The sequence below is a fragment of the Amia ocellicauda genome, chromosome 3 (assembly GCF_036373705.1).
Source record: "Amia ocellicauda isolate fAmiCal2 chromosome 3, fAmiCal2.hap1, whole genome shotgun sequence".
NCBI classification, from domain to species: Eukaryota; Metazoa; Chordata; class Actinopteri; order Amiiformes; family Amiidae; genus Amia; species Amia ocellicauda.
This window is the reverse complement of record NC_089852.1, coordinates 51,167,581-51,180,809: the sequence shown is the minus strand read 5'-3', so window position 1 is coordinate 51,180,809 and position 13,229 is coordinate 51,167,581. Positions and strand designations below refer to the sequence as shown.

The following is a 13,229-nucleotide window of genomic DNA, read 5'->3' as shown; positions in this document are numbered from 1 at the left end:
TACATTGTAATGATATGGTTTTGAGTAGGGCCTTGACACAAACAACAGCCCTACAGAAAATTGACGTTCCCCACAGGTCAAAGATAACTGACAAATCTTGGGGTGGTATTTGGAAACTGGTTTAGCTAAAATGCACATTTGCAGGAGTTGGATACTGCTAAACTTCACTTAATATATTGGCTAGGTAAGGTGAACTTATTTCAGCTAGTAATGTCACTTGGGGTACCTTGAGACTTGACACTGAAGTTATGTCACCAAAATAAGTGCATCTTTTTATAGAAGCCTGGCAATAACCAGCTCACCAGCTTCACAGTTTTATAATTTCCAACACACTTCCCTGTCATCTATACTTCAAATTCCATTTTGGACAGACTGTAAGCCATATTAGAATATATTACGAATGTAAAAAAAAAGTGTGACAAAGACTGATAAAGGGAATTGTATGTGGCCAGTACTGTGCTTTTAGAGACCAAATATTTATTTAAAAAAACAGCACTATAGCCAATTTGTAAAGAAATGGCTGAGCCAGGGAGTAGGCCAATACTTTCCCCCTCCTATCCTACAGCGAAGGAAACTTTTAAGAAGATGCACATGCTGGGAAGCTGTAGTTATTGTTAATCTACCAATAATGAATACGTAGATCTTTGTCTTGAAATCCCAAATCTCAAATCTAGTTATTGTAATCTCCCAACTCAAAACAGCAATTCCCTGTGACTACCATCTATAAGCAAGGTGATCACCCAGTTCAATAGAAGCCAAATATACAAGACATATGTCAATGCATTTCATGTATACTCAAATCAAACATTACAATTTAGTTGCAGTGGCAAAGACACATCTGCTGCATGCAAAGTTGTCTAGGTATTACAAAATACCTAGTATTACCATCTCCCAGATTTAACTTCCATCTATGCCATAAAGTCAGCTGTCTACACAATGCCTTCCTGTACTATGAAAAACACTGTTCTCCACCCCCACCCTCACACATGAGTGCAGGTTTACACACTTCTCAATGTGTATGGCACCATTCAGCATAGGAACTATTGTTGAAATGCTTGCAAGCCATGACAAGATATGGTTTAAATTCTGTGGGTGCCCAAGCTCACACCACCAGTTTAATGAAAAGATTGTGTGCAATATTAAGCATGTGTGGTCTGAACTTTGCAGAAGTGTTCCATATTACCCCCTTTTTAGGAATCCACATTACACCTCATGTGCCAAGAAACGAGGGGGTGGGAACCTTCTGCAGTCCATGTTTGCTGATCTCTTCAAGGCAATGTGCAACCACGCTGCAACATTGCATAAGCAAAGGCTGGCACCATAAACTATTAACCCCAGTGAAGTTGTGCTTATTGGGTTTTATTTTTAAAGTATTGGAAATATGGGTATCCATTTACCAATGCCAAATTCCCTCAGGCTTTCCTTAATATTAAAGCTTCAGTTGTTTGTTAGTACAATAAAAAATAAAAATAAAAGGTATATGCAATCTGCACAAAAATAGTTATAGTGTTAAACAACAGTGTCAATTTGCCTTAAAAATCAAATTAAATATAACAACTTTATAATGCTATTCCTGCAAGTCCCTAATTGAATGACACATTACAAATGATACCATGGTTTTACATATAACTCGCATTTTCTAAAACTTTGGATAAATGAGTACAGTGACTTTTTCACACGGAGCACTTACCGAATACCTATTGCACGTATGCTCTCCACCTCAAAATCCATTATGTTAATTTCTACTACTACTAAATAACTGGAAATGCTTTTACATTAAGATCAAAACATCTAAAAATGTTTTCTAAACACTGAACTGTATCAAACCTCCAGTGGACTGCAGGATATACACGTACTCACCGAGCAACGAATGGTTTCAGCTGAAGAGGCTGGCAGTGTTGATTGATAATGCTCCTTTACAAAACTTTGGGCTTGTAAGAACACCATCCTACAAATAGCAACTTACTGCGTCACATGGCCCAGTCATTTCAAGCAGCTGCACATGCCATCAAACACTGCCCACTAATAAGTTTTCACCCTCCTCTAGACTCCTATTAACGTAGAAAAGACCCTCAGAACATCCAGCTTGAATCACAAAAAGGAACTGCAGAGAACCAGAGCAATGGTCACCATATTGTGAACAGAGTCCAACACCAAAGATAGACGATAGCCTACTTGTGATTTTCCTGGTTAAACAGAACCGAATGAACTGGAAGAACAAGTGAAGCAGCGTTTCATAAATATTGTTCCTGTATGAAAATATGACAACATTGCATTTCTCTGCCAAAAACATTGCCATGTGTGAGGGTACATTGCCACCCTGGTTATCTGAAAGAGACAATGGGTCCGAAAGCACATTGTGGGACATTGCGACACATTGGGAAGAGCAGCATGTGGTGCTGTGTAGATGGACAGAGGTGGGGGAATCATCTGCATCAGAGCGCACAAGGTCCCATAGCCCCTTTGGGAACCATTTTCAAACAGAAAGCTCACTGCATTGGAATGAAAGCAATGTGTACAACTTTTCTTTCAACCCACCAATAAAGGAAGTGTGGCAGATGTTTGGCAAATCTCAAAAATCGAACTAACAATATAATACATATTTGTCAAGCTTAATTGCCCTATTATGCAAAACAATTATTACAAAAATTATGCACCATCTTCAGTGTGTTTTACAACCTTTAACTTCCCTCCTGAGTTACATGCAACACAACCATCCTGAAATAATCTATACCCTTTCACACTACTCATGCATAGTTACATATTTTGTATGGAAAATTGTTTTAGTTCTGATTCCTGGATTAATAAATATTTATATAGCTAAATCTCTCCCCATTAAGAATACACTATATATTTAATGAAGAAATGATTCACAACAGTATCATATCAATTTTACTTTTGCTAGGAGGGCAGTTGAACTACTACTGCTAGAGATATTATCTGTGACAACTTGCACAAAAAAAAAAATTATCATCAGATAAAAAAGAAGTATTACTTGTCATGTTGACAGCTCATAAACGTCTGAGCGTTAAGTCCTATAGACTTGAAAACAAAATATCACTCTCTCTCAACCTAAAATACATAATGAACACAACCAGAGTGTCCAGAGCCAATAGTGAAACACCAACTGTCCCATACAGCTCATTATCAATGACAGGTTTGAGAACAGTGACCTTAATGGTACAGTACAGTAGACACCATAGGGATGTTCACAACATCACTTAATTATTTACCGGCTTCATGATTGACAGTGTTCCGCCATAATTGAGATTGGCCAGTGTTCCCACAATATTTCCAATGAGATAAAGAGATCAGCCATTTTTATTAAGTTTTGCAAGAGACATAAAAGTATGCATCCATTTAGAAGGCATTTTGTCAATTGCATTTTCTCTTAAGTCTTTGAAGGCATGCTCTCTTTAACACAGCAACAACAAAACACACTTGTGCTAACCTGAAGCAGGGTATTACCACAGAAGTACTTTGAAAAGCCAGAGCCCTGTAAAGTACAGATCCACCGTTTGAGAGCAGATATCTTCACAATCAGTGATCAGTGGTTTACTTGCCAATCAACAGGACTGTGATAAAAACAATATTGTTGGGTCAGGAAGACCACAAACTCAAAATGGCTTCAACAAAAACTTAAGACCTGGATCACCCTCCTCTAAAGCAATGCTACTCAACTTTTTTCCAACAGCCTTCACCGAAATATTTTTATTCAACAGCTCATTCACTCCACTTCAAACATCGTGGTAAGAGTACACTTTTTAATTTGCGATCTTCTTCATTATGGTTATAGCTATCACACTACAACTAGTGTGAATAATGTCTACATTCATGTTTGATACTTACAACTGATTTAATTCTGCTTTGAGAAACTAAATTAATTGAACCTGCAAAGAAGAATAAGCCAAAACAAAATTTTCCCAAAAAATTATATAATGTGGGTTGCAAGGAGCCTTGATGAAGACACTTCAGCACCCAGATTGGGGGGATCATCATTATGCATCATGCCGGTCGGCCCGCCAGAGCAATGCGTGGTGGGAAGCATGCAAACTCACAGGAAAATCGCTGATTACTATGCTTCCCTATGCTCCCGTTTACTTATACATTGAAAGACCTCCTGTTATTTTACAGTGATTTCTCCTATGCCCCCTCTCTTTAGCACATATCTAGGACTTCACTGCATATTGTCTACACTTGTTACCTCTTTGAACTAGGTTGTATGCTTTGTATTTTATATCAACTGTACTCCTGCACTTTTGTCATTATTAAATTGTACTTTGTATTAACGTAGACATTTTATTTTATATTTAATTGTATCACTGCAATTTTTAATGCTTGTGTAAACTGTAAGTCACCCTGGATAAGGCAATCTGCCAATATATAAATAAACAAACAAACAAATAAATACATCTGAACTGCGCACTGAAATCACATTTGATGTAGTCAGTGTACTCCTTGACTTGCACATTTAGATTTTACAGAGACAGAATCACTCAAACACTATTATTACTACATTTATTATAATTTGATCAACATTTAAACCGATTCCCTGCAGGCTTATAGAGATATTACCATAATCCCATTACATACATCTACCACAGATACATAAACATCTATACATACCATACATACACATATACGAAATGTCTCCACCATGTTCATTCATCCAATCATTCACTCCACCTTCAACTTCACTACTCCTTCAACTTGATTCTGATCTCATTCACACCTGGGTGAACCATTCACCTTGTTGAGAAGACCCTGCTCTAAGGCATGAAGCAGAGCATGGAAAAATCAAAGCACTATAAATATGGTTGTTTGACGACATTGGTGGATTGCGCAAGCCATACTACCAGCAGTTTACTGTGGAACCTGGGGCACAGCAGACCTATAATGGGAGTCACATTCCTCGGGAACAGCAGATGGAACTGGCACGCTTAATATCATGTTAGTATCCCTGGGCTAAATTAAGAGGTGGGCAGAGAGGGGGAGCGTCCGCTCTACTCCAATCAGGTTGAAGAACACTCTCAGAGGTCTCCAACCAGATACACAGGTGACAGACTACGATTAATATGTTTTTCCACAAAGGGAGGATAACAGGGGACATACAACCATGTGACCGTAATGCTGGGCTTCAAGGCCACCTTAGTATTTGCAACCTCATCCATGACCACATGTCACAAACAGCTGGAGAAATAAAACAAAAACGGGTGCTTTATCTAGAAGTACAAGGTCACTTTATATGGTTTCCAGCCGGCTAGCTATTGATGTATGGGGGGAAGAATGGAACTAGACCCCATGACAGCAAAAGGTCAGAGCCGCCCCAACTTGCCAAAAAGAAATCTAGAAGGAGCCAGGCATCAATTTCTAACACTAATAAAGACACTAGGACATGGAAAGCTTTTGACTGAACATAGCTTTGGGAAGAAAAAAAAAAAAGATTCACCTTGAATTTCAACCATCACAGTGAGTCTTGGTTCCAACCAGTAATTCAGTATGACTAAACAGTGTCACACAGAGTTACTGGGATTTAGTAAACTAAAAACTCTTAGTCAAATATACAGGTAACATCAAAGTTAGAAAGCCATGGGCTTACTAAGTATGAATGCACATTGTTATTTATACAAAGTAATAAGTCATTTATTCATATTTTAATTTTATTGATATATAAATGGTTAATGCAAAATCCCACCCCCCCACAATTGGGACTGTCCAAACACACCTAACTGATATACACTGTACAAGACAAAAGTTGACAAAAGCACAGTGGATTACCCATTAATTATTTCTTCTCACTCTGTCGAACCCTGGAGGAATTCATCTTTAAATCAGACAAGTGCAGTTCATAATAAAACAGCGACAATTATAGACCATAAACTGGTGTCATTGTCAGATTCAAATTTAATCTGGCAACTCTTATTAGCACACTGCTAAGCTACTGAAAAAATCAGACATGGCTTCCAACTGCCAATTTAAAACTCACTTCCCTTAGAATATCTGTGGAAGGAATTGCCATGGAACAAAACCGGGAATCCAGTTCGTTCATTCTATGCAATTCGACTGATAAAGCCACTTAATATCGTAACACAAAAGTAGTTGTAGTAACCGTATATTAATAAAATGTGGATGGCAATAGCAGTGTGTGCAAAGTTGTATGTGAAGCATGAATAGAAACAGATCAAGGGATATTGTTTAGGTACTAGTAATAGGTCAGATTGTTTTGAAGGTCCCTTATCAGGAATGTGAAGGACACACAACAAACAGCCTTGTGACCTGAGCTACATTCAAAACAAAGCACCACGTGTCTGAGGCCAGGGGTCCAGCTTTACCTTTGTCTTCTTACTTTTGTTCTTCCCAAACAAATATAACTTGCTGCTTTGAATTCCTTTGCTAAATTTCCTGCTTTGCTTATTTAGATTAGTTTAGTAAATGTGTTCAGCTATACTAATTTATTAATTACCTCTGTTCAGAGTTTACTGAGCACTAATTTATACTAGAGCAAACTGTTCCAGTTGACTGAAACAAGTTCAACCAGGAGGTGTGTAAACTTGTAAAAGTCACCACATCAATTTATTGTTGCAAATATGGCAATTGGTACTCCATGTGTAAACTTAGTTCAGTTAATTGGAATATTTACCATTACTTCCTTGGATGAAAAAGTGTTTATAAAATATATAATTGTCAAGTTCATCAAATACGTTTGAAAATAACATTTGTTAAAATGTGCCAAATCAAGGGTTCGATGAATGTTTTCTGAAATTGTATACATAACATTCTCAACTTCACCCAAGAGTGTGCTAATTTATAGCCTTTGTGGATTGGAAAAAAATTGATAATCCATTGCTTTTCCTATCTAGATGCATGCATGGGGTTCACAGTCAGACTGCACTCTAGATCCATATTCCATAAGCTGGCTCAAGACCTACATCCTTTCCTGCAGAACCCTCTGGAACATACCACGAATAACATAACTTCAAATTACTCTCCCCTTCTGGACAATACCACACATATCCTTAAATGCACTTTAAAACTTGCATTTACCTGCTCACAAACTTGATGCTTCTTACTTTAGCTCTTTGATAGGCTTATTCTTGCACTTTAAATTGCCTTAATTTTAACTACCTGTGATTATGACACCACTGCACATAGCACTGATGTAACTATTCCAATATTTTCTGCGATTACTTCAATCACCTCTAAACAGAACCATGCATGGGATTTTGCCTTTCATCTCTGTTAGTTTTACTATAATTAGGACTAATGATTTGTATATTGTATATTTTATTTTCTTGGTGTTATTGTATTATGTTTTCTGTTATGTTTTGTGACAGCTAGGGAAAGTTAAAGAAAAAAAATGAAAAATACATATGAAAATAAGAATCATATTACAGTTATAAATTTCAGATATGAAGCCATAAGCAAAAGGACAGTTTGGAGAGAACTAGCCTACATATTCTAGTAAGTGTTTGCTACTTGCTTAAAAGTGGAATAAAAATGTATTAAATTATACAAAAAAGAGGGTTTAATAAACTGCTTCATTGTTTTGCTTGATGCAAAACACTAATGCACCTGCAGGTCATGTGCAACAGTCTGAGCCTGCAGGACTGGCAATTCCTAACACACATTCTATGCAAGGGAGTCCCAGAAAGTGGGTGTCCCGGTAGACTGTAGCAGGGATCATTCATTGACAAGCCACATGTGTTCAGTAGGGTTCATGTCTTGAACTGGCCAAGCCTAGACTGAGTTGCCATACACTGCAGATGCATTGCAAAGAGGTAGACAGATTACATTGGTTTTGGAGTGCCCATCAAGGACTGATGAGTGGGTAAATGCAAGGGATTTGTAATACCAAATTCACTATGCTCACTAAAACAAAAACATGTGTATTGTCAAAATATGCAATATAAAGCACACAAAAACATACCACAATTTCTTAAAGTCCTTAAAATAATGTATTTCTAGATTACAAGAATTTCTCTTATTCAAGCTGTCTTCATAAGCTTCACATTTTATTGGCAGCAGTGTGGAGTAGTGGTTAAGGCTCTGGACTCTGTAGTGAGGGTTGTGGATTCCTTGGTTGGTGTAAAGGCCCTCTCCCATTGTGTCAAATTTCAAGCAGGAAGCAGGGTATTAATACATGTACTCTATAAGGATCTAGACCATGATGTGTATGCAACAAACATTACAGTAAGTCATGGAATAAACGCATGCGTTTGGCTTTAACACTTTCAGCACTGTGTGGCATAGACTCACATTTGAATTCACATACAGAAAACAGACCAATAATAAATGAAAAACACTTTAATATTAACAAGTGGAAAGCTGGAAAGCTTAAAATTGTGTCAGCTTTGAGACACTAACTCTTGTTCCCAACATTTAATCAACAATCCTCCAGCCAAGATACAGCCTTATGAGGGTGGAGTTCACAAACAGAGTTGAAGATACACTAAAAGGGTAGATTGAAGACATAGCTAAGTGTAAACAAGAACGGTGAAGCGGTCATTATATGCATATGTAGAGCATCTGCATACTCCGTTTTATACACATTCAAAAGGTCAGATATAAAATTAAATAATCCGTAATGTTCTTATGCTGTACTATGCATACTACAAATTAGTCTTCTGCATACTACCCATTTATGTTAGGAGTGTAATGCTGGCTTGTACAGAGTACAAGTCTTCTCTTGAAGTTTAGGGCAAATCCTATAGCGGACACATCGAAGAGAGAAATGATAAGACAGGGACTGAACAGCATTTGCAGAAAATGTCTTAAATGAATACAATTAAATCAAATGAAAAGTAGTTGGGATGGCTGCCTTGCTCTGTACATGAAAACATACCACATAGACAGATGAAAACACTGTTCTTCTCTTGATTATCTAGGAATCTCAGTTCAAATACAGAATATGTAGGTGGGACCTCCCAATTCTGATACCAAAGAATGGCTAGAGGCAGCTGGGGAAATCCTCAAACAATCACAAGCCAGTTCTCCCGGGCCCTCATGGGACTGTTCATGTCTCAGTATGCCCAGTTTAAGGCCGACTCTTGCAAACCTGTGCCATTTGCTTCACATAATGAGCATAGCACACACACACACACAAACTCACACCATCATAACATGGTTTGGTGACATGCTTCAAAACATGAGTGTACAATTGTATGTTTTTTGTTCTTCTCTGGGTGGATTTGAGTGGAATACCATTGGAATATTTTGAACTTGTGGATCAAAAAGGGGGAAAACAATTAGTGATTCTAATTCTAATTACTTACTTTAGTAAGTAAATATGTACTATAACCAGTAAAGTAAATAAGTATGTATGCAAGCAAGTAAATAAATAAGTAGTTGCAACGAATGCATCAAACAAGGATCTCTTTGTTAATGAGTTTTCAGGTTTTGCCAGATACAGAGCAACCCAGTAAATAATTATTTAGCCCCAGAGATTTAAGGTACTTTCCTAATTAAATGCAATGCTTTACTTAAAGTACCTAACTGTATACCTGGCTTCAGTTTCCACATTGTTTGTACTTAACACTAAAAACATACATTTATCTTCTGCTTAAGTTCCAGTTGAAGCTGGAAAATTTTGAATGTACCCTTTATGCATTTCAGACATTAATCAGTAAAAGATTACATTTACAGTCTTGTGTCACAGTCCTAGTTTTCAGAATTGAAATGTTATTATATTTAAAGTTACAATATTAAAATAAAAATATCTCGGGTACCTTTTGATTAACTTTGCTTTGCCTTAATTCCAAACTTGTTGACCTGATATGCCTTATGCAAGCATACTGTATTTCAATTATTTATCTGCTGTAGTTTGTAGCTCTTGTAATGTATTTTTGATTAAGTAAATAATATAAATATGATCATAATAAATGTGATCTATTCATCTATTTCCTTATTTATCATATTTCCCCACACTTGGTATATTGGCTATCTTCAAGCATTTTTTTGACTTCCCAAAATAATAAAATCACAAAGCCAATTGTTGGTTCAGAATAGCAATTGTATTTATTATCAGAGAAAATATCATTAAACTATTGTGGTAAAGTGTACTACAGTGGTGTAGCATACCTTTCAATACACTTAAAAACTGGAGGGTACATACAAAAAACGGAAGACTTAAAACCTAAAATGTACCTCAAGTGGATAATACAAGCACCGTTTAGACGGTATCAAATGAAGGAACCTACAGATCTCAAAAGCGCAGTCCTCTAGACTTAACAATTATATATTTTAAATACACACACTCACATCTTCAAGTACAAACACCATATGTCACATTGGATGTGGATGAAAGCAAAACACTGAAGCATGCTGTCACATTGACATATCACTACTCACAGTCATGTAGACTAAATAAAACTTTTATAATACGATGTTCTGCGATTAGGCACATGGCCAAGACAATATACAGAATTGGATTAAAAACAGAGATGACACTTCTGTCTGATTTTTTGGTTTGTTTTACGTCAGCTAAATTAAACAATGGCAACACTTAAACCCCTAAACTACAAAGCGCGCTTTCATGGTCACAGCGCATGTGTTGATTGTAGTATAAATAACATGCTCTCTCCCAGCTTTATGGTTTCGCAGCAGTTATGGCCGACCTTCGTTTATTATTTATTTCGATTAGATCAGATTAGACTATTTCCCCAACTTCGGATTTCCTTATGAAGAATCACACTTTAACGAACTCACTTTTCCGGCTTCTACCACTCCCTTCATCCATTTCTAAACGCTTCCCACAATTCCACATGGAAGCCTGGGACTGGAACTGGCTTTTCCTCTATGGATCATACTCACTGCATACACAGACACTTGCACACCAACACACTGGTCTTTGTTTTACTGTCCAGCCTGTGTGGGACTAAATCTCGCCTGGCTGTACAATCGCTACAACGGGAGAGCTCGTACCGAAAGCGATGTACAAATAAGGACATGTCGCTCCACAGAAAAACGTGTCCATAGAGATCAGAAGAAGGGGGGTGGGTGGAAAAACATGTAACACGATCATGACACTAAAATATGGTTCATAACTATTTTATTAACGATACAACTGTTCAAACGGAGGGGTTGGGGAAGGTTTAACAAACGGGATGCTGTTCTTCTAGCTGCCAATGGGGCTGCTTATTGCATCAGCTCAAAATGGAGCCAGAGCTCGGGAATCAGACCATGTGGCCACAGCCGCTTTCCACAGCACCCCGCGTTGTACCAGGGGAAAGACAAGGGCAAGGACGACGGCACAGAGACAAGAGCTGCTAGATAGCGTGAATATTAAAGCACCGATTGAAAGGTTGTATTATTCTGCAAGGAGATGGTGATCAGGCGAAAGGCACCTACCTCGACCAGTACTTAGTAGCAGTCAGCGTGGGGGGAGAAGGAAGAGGCGGCTGGAGATATTCACAGAGGTATAAGGATATACACAGCTCAGGCAGACACACACGTCCAGTGGAGACTGTGGGGTCTTGACAGGTGGTGAGGGGGCCTCAGTGATGCAAGGTAGGGCTGCGATGACATGGGAGCCTGCAAGAAAACTCCGCCCACCACTTTTGAATGATGTTCTATTTCCTCGTATCCCCGCCCACGACACCCAAACACGCACAGTAGTGGCTGTTTCACCAGACATCAATAAGGTGATCGCACACATACACAAACATACAGATACCTCTGGACTTAGGCGCACTATTCGTCAAGGTCTACGCGATTTTAAAGTGGAATAAACATGTATTAAAATTATACAAATGTGTCAAAAAGCCCTCTTTTGTGTTCGCACCATGTGTTCTTCCTGCCAGAGCGGTAGTTAAGAGTTTTCTAGTAAACTAAGGACGTCTATTCAAAATACATGGTAACAATGTGGAGAAGCAAGTTACTTCACCTAGGTCGTTTAAGTCTGCCAATACATATTATAACATAATAAAACCTGCATAAAAAGAAATTCACAGAGCGTTTTCTAGTGAACTCAAAGATATGTATATATTATAAAGATACAAGGACAAATGTTTAACAACTGATTCCAGTTTAGTGCTAAAAACATAAACATAACATTCTACAGTCGATTAATTACCAGTAGAACCCATTACCTTTGGTAATTTAGTTTATAAAGACACTCCACCAACATCCCCTAGAGGTGTAAGCTTGACACTATACAGGCATTGGGCTTATTGGACAAAGGTAGCACCTCAAAAAGACTGGACAGTTGTCTGAAACCCATTGAATAAATACTTGAATAACATAGCATTACGTTTACATTATAATATATAGTACTGTGCAGAGGTTTTAGGCAGGTGTGAAAAAATGCTGTAAAACAGGAGTGCTCAATCCTGGTCCTGGAGAGCCCTAATCTACTTACTCACTTATAGGTCACCCTAAATCACTAATGTCTTAATACTGGGAACACAACACATGTGGGTTATTAATCAATTAAGAAAGTCAACCAAGGGAATTCATCCCTCAGGAGGCTGCAGGTATTCAGATAATTGCTCCAATGGTTTCCAAAGCACTGAATTTACCACACCACCTGCTTAATTTATCAGAATGAAATAGTTCCAGGTGTTTATACATTGGTGATACAAGTGTGACCTCTAAAACCTGCTGGATAGGGGCTCTCCAGGACCAGGATTGAGCACCCCAGCTGTAAAGTAAGAATGCTTTAAAAAATAGACATGTTAATAGATTATATTTATAAATTAACTAAATGCAAAGTGAGTGAACAGAAGAAAAATCTACATCAAATCCATATTTGGAGTGACCACCCTTTGCTTTCAAAACAGCATCAGTTCTTCTAGGTACACTTGCACAAAGTCAGGGATTTTGTAGGCATACAGTCAGGTGTATGATTAAAAAATTATACCAAACAGGTACTAATGATCATCAATTCAATATGTAGGTTGAAACTCAATCATTAACTGAAACAGAAACAGCTGTGTAGGAGGAATAAAACTGGGTGAGGTTGCTGAAGACAGTTTACTGTCAAAAGGCATACACCATGGGAAGACTGAGCACAGCAACAAGACACAAGGTAGTTATACTGCATCAGCAAGGTCTCTCCCAGGCAGAAATGTCAAGGCAGACAGGGGTTTCCAGATGTGCTGTACAAGCTTTTGAAGAAGCACAAAGAAATGGGCAACGTTGAGGACCATAGATGCAGTGGTTGGCCAAGGAACTTACTGCAGCAGATGAAAGACGCATCCTGCTTACTTCTCTTCACAATCTGAAAAGATGTC

General features: G+C 38.0%; 1 protein-coding gene across 3 annotated transcripts in view; it reads right to left on the bottom strand.

Annotated features, from left to right (window-relative positions):
• Nucleotides 1-11,539, bottom strand: part of slc7a1a (solute carrier family 7 member 1a) — a 37,318-nt gene extending 25,779 nt beyond the window's left edge. The window contains exon 1 of one of the 3 annotated variants that reach the window (XM_066699872.1): nt 11,347-11,539. The gene's annotated coding sequence lies outside the window, so the exon portion shown is untranslated. Of the gene's footprint in view, nt 1-1,860; nt 2,119-11,346 lie in introns of those variants that run through there. The other 2 variants (XM_066699870.1, XM_066699871.1) reach the window with 2 other exon arrangements.
• Between the last annotated feature and the right edge of the window lie 1,690 nt (nt 11,540-13,229).